Source organism: Bombus pascuorum, chromosome 1, assembly GCF_905332965.1.
Source record: "Bombus pascuorum chromosome 1, iyBomPasc1.1, whole genome shotgun sequence".
NCBI classification, from domain to species: domain Eukaryota; kingdom Metazoa; phylum Arthropoda; class Insecta; order Hymenoptera; family Apidae; genus Bombus; species Bombus pascuorum.
In genome coordinates, this window is record NC_083488.1 from 13,703,121 (window position 1) to 13,715,990 (window position 12,870).

The following is a 12,870-nucleotide window of genomic DNA, read 5'->3' on the forward strand; positions in this document are numbered from 1 at the left end:
TCGTCGTGTATAAAATCAATCGCTCGTTCAAAGTCATTGGCAAGTACATCCTACAATTCCATTTAATCGGTCCTATTTTGCCGATCGATTCGTTCGTCCCATGGAATTACCAACAAAAAGAATGGCAAAAATTATTTGTCATAAAGTTTTCTACTTGTAAATGAAATATCGTTACTATAAGTCGACACTTCTTCTGTCGCGTGAAACGACAAAATCAAATGTAATCAATACTAATTTATAACATCACTGTATGTTGCGTAATGTGATTCTATGCAAAAGTAATCGAATTAAAATGATGACTTCCCACCTGTTTTTCCTTAATCAGAAACTTCTGCTCTCATAGAATCAGAAATTAATAAACGAATATTTAGTCGGATTTGCTTTAATTCTTGCAAATATGAATATAATATAATTGAAGACAATTGATAAATACGATAAAAGATGAATAAACTTCGAAGTATTAACAAGATGAATGACCCATCTTTCTTGATTTACTAATTAACTAAATACGCCATTTCTACAAAGATAACAGTAATAGCAACTATTTTTCGCATGTTTCTCCGACAAAGTGTACACAAGATTTGATTCAGCGGGGTGTTCGTTAGGAGGCAATTTGTGTCGCGAATTGGCACGTGCGCGACACAGTGCGCTCCAGCGGAAACCAATGACCCGAGAGCTTATGCCCCTCATTTCCGTCCCTCTTTTCGTCTTTCTGCCATTGGCTTGTCATCGACTGGCAGAAACGAGCGCGGACGGGTTACCAACCAGAGTCATCCATTATCCCGACGTGCATTGCTACTCCTCTGTATCCAAAACCCTCTGGCGTTGAACAAAGCGAATCGTCTCCCTCGTAGAGACCCATGCGTGTCGTTAACGAATCCCAAGAATATTTGCATGACCACTACGCTTCGTTCTTACCTTCAGTTACCGAACATTTGCTCAATTTTCTATCGTATTTGTATTCGTCTATCAATGAAACACGATTTTCAACAGACACGTGTATTCTAAAGTTTCGTACACTGCCATTCAGAACTAGCAGGGCATCTACTGTCTACATATATTTGACAATTAATCTAAATTACCAACGAAACGATTGATCGATCAGAGTTTCGTTTTCGAGTAAGATTCGTGAGATCTAAAATACATTGTAAAAAATAAAATATAGTACGAACTTGTAAGAACTATAATATTTAGAAGAATTGCAGTAATATAGTGAATTATAATAATTATCGCCTCCAGAGTTTTTTAAATGCTATAGAAAAGTTTGAGGTGTAAGAGAAAGGTGAATTAGTAATTCTTAATTATTAGTAAATTATTAGTGTCGTATGAACGGAAGGATAAAAGATTTAATCGAAAATATATCGAATCATACGATCTATATATCCATTTTATTCTTCGTATAAAATTTTCTCAAAATGGGCCATTTTTCTTCTACGTTTCATAAAACTCCGTATAGAATAACTTTCGGAGTATTCTTTGGAAGAAGATGAAATTCGAGGGGGAATCGTAAATTGGCGAACGTCAGGAGAAAGCGATCATCCGGCCGAACGTATCTTTCCTTCGGCCACGTTTGCCTTCTCCGCGTTGTTCGACTCGCTCCTCTCTCTATTTTGATTTTTTACGCAGCTTTCTAGCGATTCAAATCCAATCGAGTCGCGTTCGTGGAAGAAGAAGCGGCCGTCGAGAATCCGGAGAAGGGAATCCTGCATGAATAATTGATTTCCGGGCCGTGAATGAAGGCGAGGTGGGTCGTGTTTGCGTCGGTTATATAGCCGATCACGGGAAGCTCAACGGAATAAAGCTCGTAATAAATGCGAATGCTTGCGACGGGCAAGAAAGACCCGGTCTTCCAGTTGAAATATCATGCCAAGATCTATTCTAACTGATTTCTACTTGCTCGACGATTAATACATCATGCTACCGACTCTACCTTCTTCGCGTTAGGTTTGAGTAAATGATTAACGAGATCGTCCAATTCTTTCGATAAAATAACCAAGTCTTTTCGTTGACAACTGTATTTTATACCAGAGATTGAAAAATTATGAAAACCGCGTAAGGAATACCTTGATAACTTTACGTCGGTTTTTTTTATCGCTTGGCGACCAAACGAGGGTATCTTAACACGACTGAAGTTGAGAAGAGAAATCACCCGTTATGTGCAAAAATAGATTAACTTTTTAAAGAATAGAGATATTTATGAGATTAAATTAATCGATATTTATAAAATATGCAAGAATGGGTACAGCACAGGTATGTACATTTAATCGATGAAATGAATGAGAAAACAGTTTAGTTAATATAGAATTATTTGACGATGCGTGGAATTTTAGAACTACTTTTCTAGAGAAAACAAGAAGTATGATTTATCATGTTCCTTCCTGTAGCATTCGTACTTAAAAGCATCCAACAGAATGTACCTTTATTTTAATGAATTTTCAATCGTCGGACCATAGCCATTTCGAAACCGACTCGAGCTAACTCGAATAAACTTTAACGGTCCTCGACGGAATCACTAACGAACTTTAACTCATTCACCGACGAATTCCCCAACGGAAACAAACTCGCTGCTTCGGCCTATCGCGCGTACATCATACTATCATACCTACACAGGATATGTATGTCATGCAAAATTCAACCTCGCATTTACACCTCGTAAACGTCGTAAACGTTAGATATTTACCTCGGACTAACACGATATGTAACTGCAAGCACATTTGCAACAAAGGGAATTTCAATTTCTCGTTCGTGATACCGCGCTGGTGAAATTGATTCGAGGACATCGGTATCGTTTAAACGGTCATTAAGAAACGATTTCTCGAGACTCGTCTCGCGAATATCCGCGCGTGATCGCGATATCATCTCTCGACGAAGGCGTAACGCATAAATCAGACTGTTCAGCCTAATTTCTCCCGGAAGGAACTATCAACGAAGCAGCGTGTTACCGGCTAAAAAATGGCTCGCATTCCGAGGCAGCAGGAGCGAGAGAAGACCGGAGGCACAAGTAAAAGCGACGTGTATAAATGCAAGTAACGAAGGGACACACGAGAAGGGGGACCCTTAAAGGATCGGCCTAAGATTCCCCTCCCGGCTGTTCCAAATGAAATATCGCGGCGAAGCAGACCCAAACTGCCGTGAGGTGGGGGTGGACGGAGATATAGCGAAAGCAGCTCGACTAACCAGAGTGAAAGAAAGATAGAGAAACACGGCATAGGTGAGAGGAGAATACGATGAGAGGGTAAAAGAGAGCCGCAGAGAAACGGAGATCGAGAAAGGTTAATAGGAATTCCAAGCATAGTGTCGGGATAGTTTCAATCGGACAAATTGAGGCAATCCATTTCCCGCCATTGTCGATCGCGTCGCGAAAATGCACCACGACGATTTCGGATCGACCGCCTGCTAATTACGATTTCATTTCCTCGAATAACGAACGAGTCGACCGCGATCGCGCTTCTTCGCGGGTGTCGACTCGGTTTCGTGTCTTCTCTTTCTCGTTCACCTTTCGTTTATATGCGTAACGACGGACGGAAGAACGTTCAAAAGATAAAGGGTTTGAAAAGATCATAATTCGAGCTACACAAAAGCCTAGCTGGTCAACTTCGTGAATGAGATTTGATATCTAGGTTTTGATTTCTGAAAATTTTCATACCAATCGTGTATTGTAATAGCAACATTAATAATATTTCAAAAGTGGGAGTTGATGAGTTTAATTTTCGTGTAGATCATTCGATAAGTAGATTTTACCACGAAATTAGCTACCTACTCGAAAAAAGTAGAAGGTCCAACGTTTGTAATATTACCAATAGTAATTTAACAGTGTGTGCATTAGACAATTATTCAATTTACGAAATAACGTTAATTCGTGTAGCCTATTCGTGTACGTAAACGATCTCCTCCTGAAATTTGCAGAGAAACAGCGATTGTAACAGTACGTTGCGCAGTGGTGAAGTAGAAATCATCGTTCCACAGTAGTTATTACATGTTATTGGCATGATAGAAAAATTTCTCGTACGAAAGTTACTAACATTCGCGTATACAACTAGCAAACAAGTTAAACTTTCCTTTATCCACAGTACGTTTCATATATTCTGCTTCTTTCTCTTTATACGAGTATAAACCCCAAATTGATAAAAAAACACCAAGTTCTTTGTCCACCGATTAAAATTTAACTCTGATTTAATGATTCGATTAATTGCAATATTCCACAGGGACAATACAACGGAAATGTCAATATTTTAGCGGAACAAATTAAACAATGGTTCCCGAAAACGTGGGAAGTTGCATCGAGAGAAACAGAGAGAGAGAGAGAGAGAGAGAGAGAGAGAGTTAGGACAAAAAAATTAATCCTCGCTGAACGACTCAATCGCGTTTTGTTTACCTCAGTTCTGATTGTTAGCCATGTTGCAGTTAACTCTTCGCCCGTGTACGATCGTGTGCCCGTATCTTTCGTTAAATTATACGCAGCTTCGATCCAAATCGCATTAAAGATTTATCCTCCCGTTTCCATCCGTCCTTTTCCGGCTCGATTCGTTTTCCGCGCTTATCCAAAGCTTATCTCGCACAGATAGAAACTCTCGTCGAAACCGATAATCAGTTCATCCTAGATTGTTGCAAGTTTCATCGATTAGAAACGTGAGATTGGCGAACACCACCGCGCCCAGTTTCCGCTCGTAAACTTCGAAAAGAAACTCAAAGGGAAAGGGACAAGCGAACATTTTTCAACCAAAGTATCCAGAGAGGAAACTCGCTACTCGTATTCGATTCGCGATTCGGAATCGTTAACGTAACGACGATTCAAGTCGAGTTATGTCGACGCGTTCGATAAGATTGTCGGATAGATTCGCAGAAACTTCCAATCGTTTTAATCGTTCGCTACTGCGAAACGGTTGTTACGTAAATCGTTGGGTGGAGCCGATTCGAAGCAACTCGATCGTAACGACACTGGATTTACCGGTGCAAACTGCAAACTACGAGAAACAAGGATACCGATCGATCGTTTGGTAGACCAAAATTTGATAAGGAACGTTCGTTTCGAGGTTGATAAGCGACACTTGTAACAGTGTAGATATGAAAGCATCATAGGCTTTATCCGCATGAATATACGACGGTACTTACGTCAATGGCGGATTTACTTGTTGGAAACGTAGAATCGATACCTAGCGAAACGGTATCTGGATGAAACGAACTTGAAGAGAATGTGGGAACGTTTCTAATTCGATATTTATGTCGTTGTTAACGTATCGCGTTCACGGGATATTAATTTGGTAAAGGGTAATTCTAATTGTATCGATCAAAGATCAATCAAACAATACCGGCAACGGTAACAATGGCAATCAAATTTACCGCGTTTACGTTGTATCCAATCCCGATGAAATGTATATTGCTATTGAGATCTCAATTGTAAAATACGGTTGACTAAATAAATCGCTTTCGCAATCAAAGGATTCGTTACTGTCGATGCAATCGATCCAACAACACTCTGTTCCGCTACTTCCAAATCAACGGAAAAGGAACGAAAAATATATTTCGATTCTTTTAAATATCGAGTCATATAGCAAGAAAAATTGGACGCATCATGTTCTCCCGTCAATTTAAACGATTAAACTTATCCAACAAATGAATTTTAAAATTCCTAACTCTACTCTAAACTAAAACGAAGGAAGCTAGAAGAATGAAAGATACAAAAAGAAAAATAAAAGGAAAACGTTACACGTGACATATAATACGTTTATCTGAAGTCCGTATGAAAAAATGGAGAATGTCAGATGTTGGACAGATCGTGACGCGAAGAGCAGTTCATCTAGGAGATCCGTGGAAGGACCAGAGGCCGAACAGGCCGCCTACGGACCCTCCTAGACGAACCTGTTGCTCCTGGCAATTAACAACGGAACGCGAAAAGAAGGAGAGAGTGTAGGAAATAATAAAAGCGGGTCAGCGAGCGCGTTCGTTGCACCGAGCTTTTATGAAATCCCGCCTCCGTCCGTCGTCGGTATAATAATCGAGATGAATAGGTAGCGTGTGCACGCGGAGGACGCCAGTCGCGACGACAAGCGAGTGAAAACGACGAGCACGGAGACAGACAGGTAGACGAGCCAGAGGAAGAAACGATGAAACCGCTACGGTCGATGGTGGAAGAAAGAGAGAGAAAGGAAGGTACGAGGGAGGTGGAAACGTATAAACGGACCGGTGTGGAATTGCGGCACATTGGCGGGCGTACCTGAAATTACAAGTCGTTACTCGAGGTTTATGGTGAAAATTAACATCCATTTCGGTAAACTGAACGGAAAAGCCTGGCGTTGTGCGGTCGACGAATGCGAAACTACCTTGAGCTGGCAAATTTAAATATGCTCGCAGCCAAAATTTTGTTATTCTGGATGGCAGAGGTAGGGAAAGTGCGTGGTTGGAATGGAAGATTGTCGGGTGATGTTGAATAAATACGGCAAGATAAAAGACAGAATAAGTGTATAAATGAAATGTACAAAACGAAAGAAAGTTTATAAAATGGAATTATAATTGAGATATTTGGAAGATACAATACAATGATCGACTCTATAAATCAAAAAGAAAAGGACAGTGATGATACAAATGTTGTCTTTTTCAATTTTTATTTCTGTCGTTAATTCAATCGTTATTTGTGTCATCTAGCTGTGATAAATTCGGTTATGAAAGTAGGTCGTTCCTTTCTTAAAAATCAAATATCGATAGTAAATTTATTTAATAAAGTTGAGAAGTATATGAAAAATGAGAAAAATCTTTAAAAGAGTAAAGTAATTGGTGGCCCAGAGACAAGCAATTGCTTTCAAAGAAGACTGATCATTGCTTCGGCGAAATTTCCCTTGAATACCTGATAACCAACAAAACGAACAGAATCGTGTCATCATCGTCGACCGTTCGACCAGTAGAGAGTCCCCGACTGGGGACGCAATAAATCCAAAGTAACGTCCTGGCAGCTAAACTGCGCCGTCATTCTCTGGCCGGTCGTGAATGTGACTAACAACATCCTCTCCCTCGTAGTTCACATACCCGAAGCCTAATCTTGCTTTTTCGACTACGTATGATATCCAATTTTAGACTTGGAACCGTTTGTGCCACACAATGTTTTAAAACGGCTGCCTGACCGGGAAAATGTCATGATTCTGATCATTACCCAATTTTTAATTTTGTCTTTTTAGGTTTCTACGTCCTTAAGGATTCTTATTTAGAAATTCTTAATTAGAATTTTATTTACTTATAAAAATTATTTATGTAAGTAGGGTAAGGTGTAATAGAAATCAATAACCTTCGTCATCGTCATAACAGGGTAATTTTATCCGATAAAAATACGTATAATTACTCGGATAGCCAAACATTATACAATGTTAATTCGCCCAATGTACATTTGTAAACTTTTTCGCGGAACACGTTATACACCACGTCACCAATTTTATTGCGAATTTTAGTCCGGTTTTTCGTGCAGTCGTATCTCATCGGATAATAGCACAAGCCTCGAGGAAATTCGGAACCCGATTAATTTACCTTCCTCCGGGCGTGCTTCCGTGTTTCGATTCTGCACAGCCAATTAACTCGACGATAAAAGACGCGTTTACATCCGTATTATACGCCTCCTGCTGCTTCGTTTGCTCGTTTCGAATCAGCCCGATCCTACTTGCAAAGTACTACTTCTCAGTAATATGCCAGCAACGTTGTTTCATTATGCTTCGAATATTACAAAATGAAAATAAGTTGGTTATAAATACGTCGTATCTAAATGAAAAAGTGGAAAGGATAAATAAGCAGAATGAAACTGTAAATAAACAACCCATAAATACAAACGAACAAACCCAAAGATAACTGAACACGCCTGATCGCGGCATGGAACAATTCATAATTCAAGAATTATATTTCTCAGCAGTGAGTTTCGTTTTCTTATTGCTTCGGATTGAGTCTGAAATACTGCTGTGTTTACGCATTTTCTTTCTCTCTAGGTGCTACGTATATTTCTTACCAAAGTATCGTTCGTTTAACTGAAAATATTTATTTTAATCTCGTTGTTTACCGTTTTATTCGTCTTCTCGAATCTTTCCGTTAAAGCTTCACGCAATATATAAGCAGTTATCTCATAATTTCCAAATAAAAAATACCTTTGTTTCGTAAATTACAGCTAACAGATTGTTCGAAACAAAAGAAAACTTTGTCAAGGAATCGCTGCGAAATCTTATCTTATAACAAATATTTGTATCACGTTTGAGATTAACTTACTTAAAAAGGAATTTTCTCCGTAAATTAGAACTAGGAAATTATTTCTGGCCAACAAAAGCAAGCTTTGCGATACCATTATGTGAGTAGGTGTGTACCTACTGTCTACATCGACCTCTAAAATCGACCGCTTTTATCAAATCTCACGCATCACGCACGCGCAAGGCATACTTACATACCTGGGACGCTTTCGATAGGTTGCAGCGAGTGGAGGGCGCGCGATTATCTCGTATCTCTTTAATAACTCGTCGCGTCACGCTGCCAATCAAGCTTTAACGAGCGAAGCCGAGCTCGTGACACGCGTGAGTCGATAACGCGCGACGAAAAGAAGAGTACGAAACCGCGTGAGCGGAAACGATGAAGAGGGGTGGTGAACGAAAGGAGGAGAGGAACAGAATGGGTGAAAGAGAGGGATTGAATCGAGGAAGCGTGCAAAACCGATGCAACCAGCCTCGTACACTTTGTTTTAACTCTCTCGACGCCGCGCCGATGTCTGCCTACGTAGCGGCACGTTCGTACATTTCTCTTCCACACGGGCTGAAACACGTACACACACGTGTGCAACGTGTGGCCCTCTAGCAAAGCGGTGCATCTGCGCGTATATACGTGTGCATCACGTCGACCGGCACGTTGCTGGGTATTATCGATCCCCCCGGTATCACAGACATTCCTCGCCCAACTCTATCGCGTACTCGCGCCTATCCGCGACTATACGAGCGTCTCTCTCCGCTGTTCGCAAGCTTGTTTTCCTTCCAATCATTTTCCAGTAAGAGTTCCTCTTTTATGATGTGTATACATATACACAATGAAAAACAATTAGAGGATCGTTTTCCGTATCACGTTGATCTTTATATTTGCTGTTTGTGTTTGTTTATTATTTTTCTTTTTTTTTCGTAATATATGTTTGTTCCTTGTACATACATCTAGGATAAAATTAAATTCTTTATAACTCGGAAGATAAAACTCAACCTTGGAAAGTCTTGCGCACGAATTCTTTTATGGAACAACATCAGCCACATATTTCGCGATACTCTGTACATGAATCTATCAAGTAAACAGGACCTTGTCGCTTCTAATTCATTAGCTGGAATCGAGCCATTTGTTTTGAAACATTTTCTTCGAGCAGCGTATGCACGCGCGTAGGTACGACGAACGACAGAAAAATCACGTAAGGAGATTGCCAGGGAAGGTAGCAAGATCCCACGATGATAACAAGTCACAAAAATGTAATATATGATATTAAAAGTTGAGCAGCGTTATCTTTACGTCACTCTATATACGTGATCGGAGAATGACAGAGGATGTTTGGAAAGGCAACACAGGGTTCAAGTATTTGAAAGAAGTCATACGTCAGGGTAACGCGGGAACGATGCGTGGAATGAGAAATCTTCAAAAGATGAGGGCGGTATTTATGTTCTTTCCTTTGAAAGATGTGTACACCTTCGTGGGTTCACGTCATTTTCAGTGACGTCACTTCTTAAACGGTAACAACTATTTGTAGATATTAAACTTTGGACTAAACGTTCGACTCCTGCCGCGGATAATCTAGCGAACGAGATTAATTGAAAACAAATAGATTCAGACGAAATTCCAAGGAAATCCAGCATCTTGCCTTGGAAATTATATCGCAGTCGTTTTAGCATCGCATGTAGTTAAAGTTGCGTGTCAATCGTGTTAACATCTCGTGTAGCTAATGAAAACGTTTTGAGAAGTTGAAGAACGCAGAACAGGAATGGCTTCCTGTGATTTCTCTCGTTAATCGGGGAAATAAGAAATTTAGAAACAATCCAAACTACAACGTTGAACCATATGAATTGAAATATACGCTCGTCAAATGTGAAATACGAAATGGGCAAAGACGAATTATTTTTAACTAGATCGGTTGCAACGTGAGTTATAATTGAGATGTAACGATACATTCAATCGTGAATGCTTGGATAAATAAATTATTAAGTTCAAAGCAATGTCAAGCGGCGAAAATAGCCGAGTAAACGGATGAGAAAGGACGAGTTTATTCGTCTTGCCCAGTAAGCAGGAAAAGCAAGAGTCGAGGACGTAATGTATCTGTTTAAATGAATATATCTATTACAACGAATAAAAGCAAAAGAAGACTCTGCTACGTACGAATAGCTAATCTTTGACGTACAGTCCACAGTGAACACGTCATTCGTTGCAAATGAATTAATCGCTAAGACGCTGCCATTCTATCAACCAAGGGAATCATTATCGGGAAGCATCGGAAGCTAAAAGCTGAAAACTGCAGTGCCAGAAGTTGCGTGGCGGCTAAGTTTACAGCCGTTTCGTTTCCGCCCACGAGAGAACGCTTTTACAGAGCAAAAGCTGTAAAACGCGACTGAGAGGACGATACCGGGCAGCGAATTTCCCTCGTTCGTCGCGTCATCGTCTTTGAGCAGATCGTATACTATACGTTCGCTGTCTTTGCAGCCACGAAAGGACCCTTTAATGGCACTCACGATCTCTGATGTCTTTCGACCTGGAGCAAAAGCCTGCCTTTCGCCGGAGCACGGAAATTTTCAACAAAATGGGTCACACGAATGCCGGAGATCCGTTCCGTCCGGTTCTGGTCGCGATTGAAATTTAACTTTCATGTGGTACGGCCGTCTGGACCGGTGAACCGTGACGATAGAAACGTCAATACCGTGCAGGCCGCAGGTAGAATGCATCCCTTCGAGGATAGAGAACTGCCTGAATCATTCTTACGGCGACAAACGCGTCTTTGAATCGCTCGAGCTCGAGATCTCCAGCCATCAGACGTTTATCGATTTTCGTCGATCTTCGGTCAATACAACCGTGTATCTTATACAGTGTATTACATGGACGTGTTATATACTCTGACAAACTGATGATATTCGTATGCTTCCATCAAGCTTTTGAAATCCCCTGTCCAACCTTTTGAAATACCCTGTGAAAAACGATTTGAAAACAAGCAGATGGGTTTCATAGGTGTGAAATAAAAATTAATTGAAATCGATAGAATATGGAGAAGATGTAAAATAAAGGATGATATAAGTTTCTGAAACACTCTATAGTATATACGTATCACAAACTTCGAGGATAATACAGGAGCTCGTGCAGGTTTAGCAGGTAGCTATATAGTTACGGTACTCGTGTATTTTACACGCGCCTCTGACGCGTCGTCACCCTTGAAACCTCGCTCAGGGATACTTACATAAGAAAGCATAACGTATCGGCGAGTCGAATCGTAAAATGGTAAGCAACGCGCGGTCGTATAACACGATAAAGCGTTTCCATAATCCGTAGACGGTTACGCGGCTGATTATGCGACGCGAGGCGCAATTAATCTCGACCGAGGGACGATGGAACAAAAGGAAAGATGCCACTCGCGCAGATGATATTCTCTGAGCGTGACTCGTCTCAAAGTTCATGGATAAAGATGCTGAAACAGGACGGAGAAGAGACGCGAGTATCGATGACGATCGCCTACTAAATCTAAAAGAAAAGGAAGGGGGACAAAATATAGAAATATCGTAAAGAGACGGATCGAACGGAAAGCAATCGGAGGAGAAACGGGGTCGTTTTTAGAATACGCTAGGACCGAGTATTTTCCCAGAATTTTTCAGCAGCCAGCGAAAATAAACGACAAAGTGGCAGGACGCCGGGCGCGTAAACGTTCGGCATGCGGGATCACGATGCCGTGGTTTATTGATTCATCTCGTCCCACCGACGACGTCGGTTTATCCCGCCGTCGACGTATTTGCGGCCTGGGCATCTCGTGATTCGCATTTTACGGTTTAATCGGTATCCGTTCGAGAACGAAACATACCCAGAAATTCTCTTCCCCGAACAGAAAACGTCCTCGTCTAGGCGACGCTTTTATCGATAACTTAAAAAAAAAAAAAAAAAAGAAAAGAAGAACGAAATGCTTCCAAACGACGGGAATGTATATCCCGTCGGTTCCCGTTTGCTTTCCATTTTTCTATTTTCTCTTCGCTTTTTTACGAACGATGAAAAATTTTGCTAAAACGTCAAAGAACGGAAAGATCGTGGGACAAACGACAACTTCGACGATCGATATCCATACGACGTTACGTGCCTTTCTTTATTCCAGTCCGAACAATTCGCTACACGATGTTACTCGTTCATCTAGAATGAAACTGCAGAGAGAAAATTAAACACTGCGGCGTTTCTCCGGCATCGTCCCGCGAAAGATCGCATATTTTATCTCAATTTCACCGAGATCTCCGATATCGAGGAAATCGTCGGACAGTGGCGTAACGGTGGGGCAAAAGCGATCGATACCGGCGCCAAGCAGAACCCGAACAACCAGGATAACATCCGTTAGAAACGGGTCAGCGTTTGAGTGGTGCGTCGCTGAGCGACAAAACAACCAAAGTGGATTTACACGCCCACCAGAGGAACGAGCGAGCGCACGATCGTTCGCAACGAGTGGTAATTTTTCGAGCGTCACGGTAAGATCGAGGAGGATGGGATAGAAAGCGTGCTAAAAACGCGGCAGTTTCTCCGTTCGTAATCGATCGGAACGAAGGATTCATAAGGAGAAGCCGGTTTTTACTAGCTTCAGACGAAGACTGGCAAGTGTCCAGGGATCTCTCGAACGACGAGGCACTTTAATTTGTTAATGTACGTCTTCATTGG

The 12,870-nt window shown here is 41.1% G+C and overlaps 2 protein-coding genes across 5 annotated transcripts in view; one reads left to right on the forward strand and one right to left on the reverse strand.

Moving 5' to 3' along the window:
* LOC132905132 (poly(ADP-ribose) glycohydrolase-like) overlaps positions 1-12,870 on the forward strand; it is a 473,462-nt gene that overhangs the window by 387,174 nt on the left and 73,418 nt on the right. The gene's annotated exons all lie outside the window — the stretch shown is intronic.
* The window catches only part of LOC132904933 (mucin-2-like), a 332,312-nt gene that overhangs the window by 270,213 nt on the left and 49,229 nt on the right, over positions 1-12,870 (reverse strand). The gene's annotated exons all lie outside the window — the stretch shown is intronic.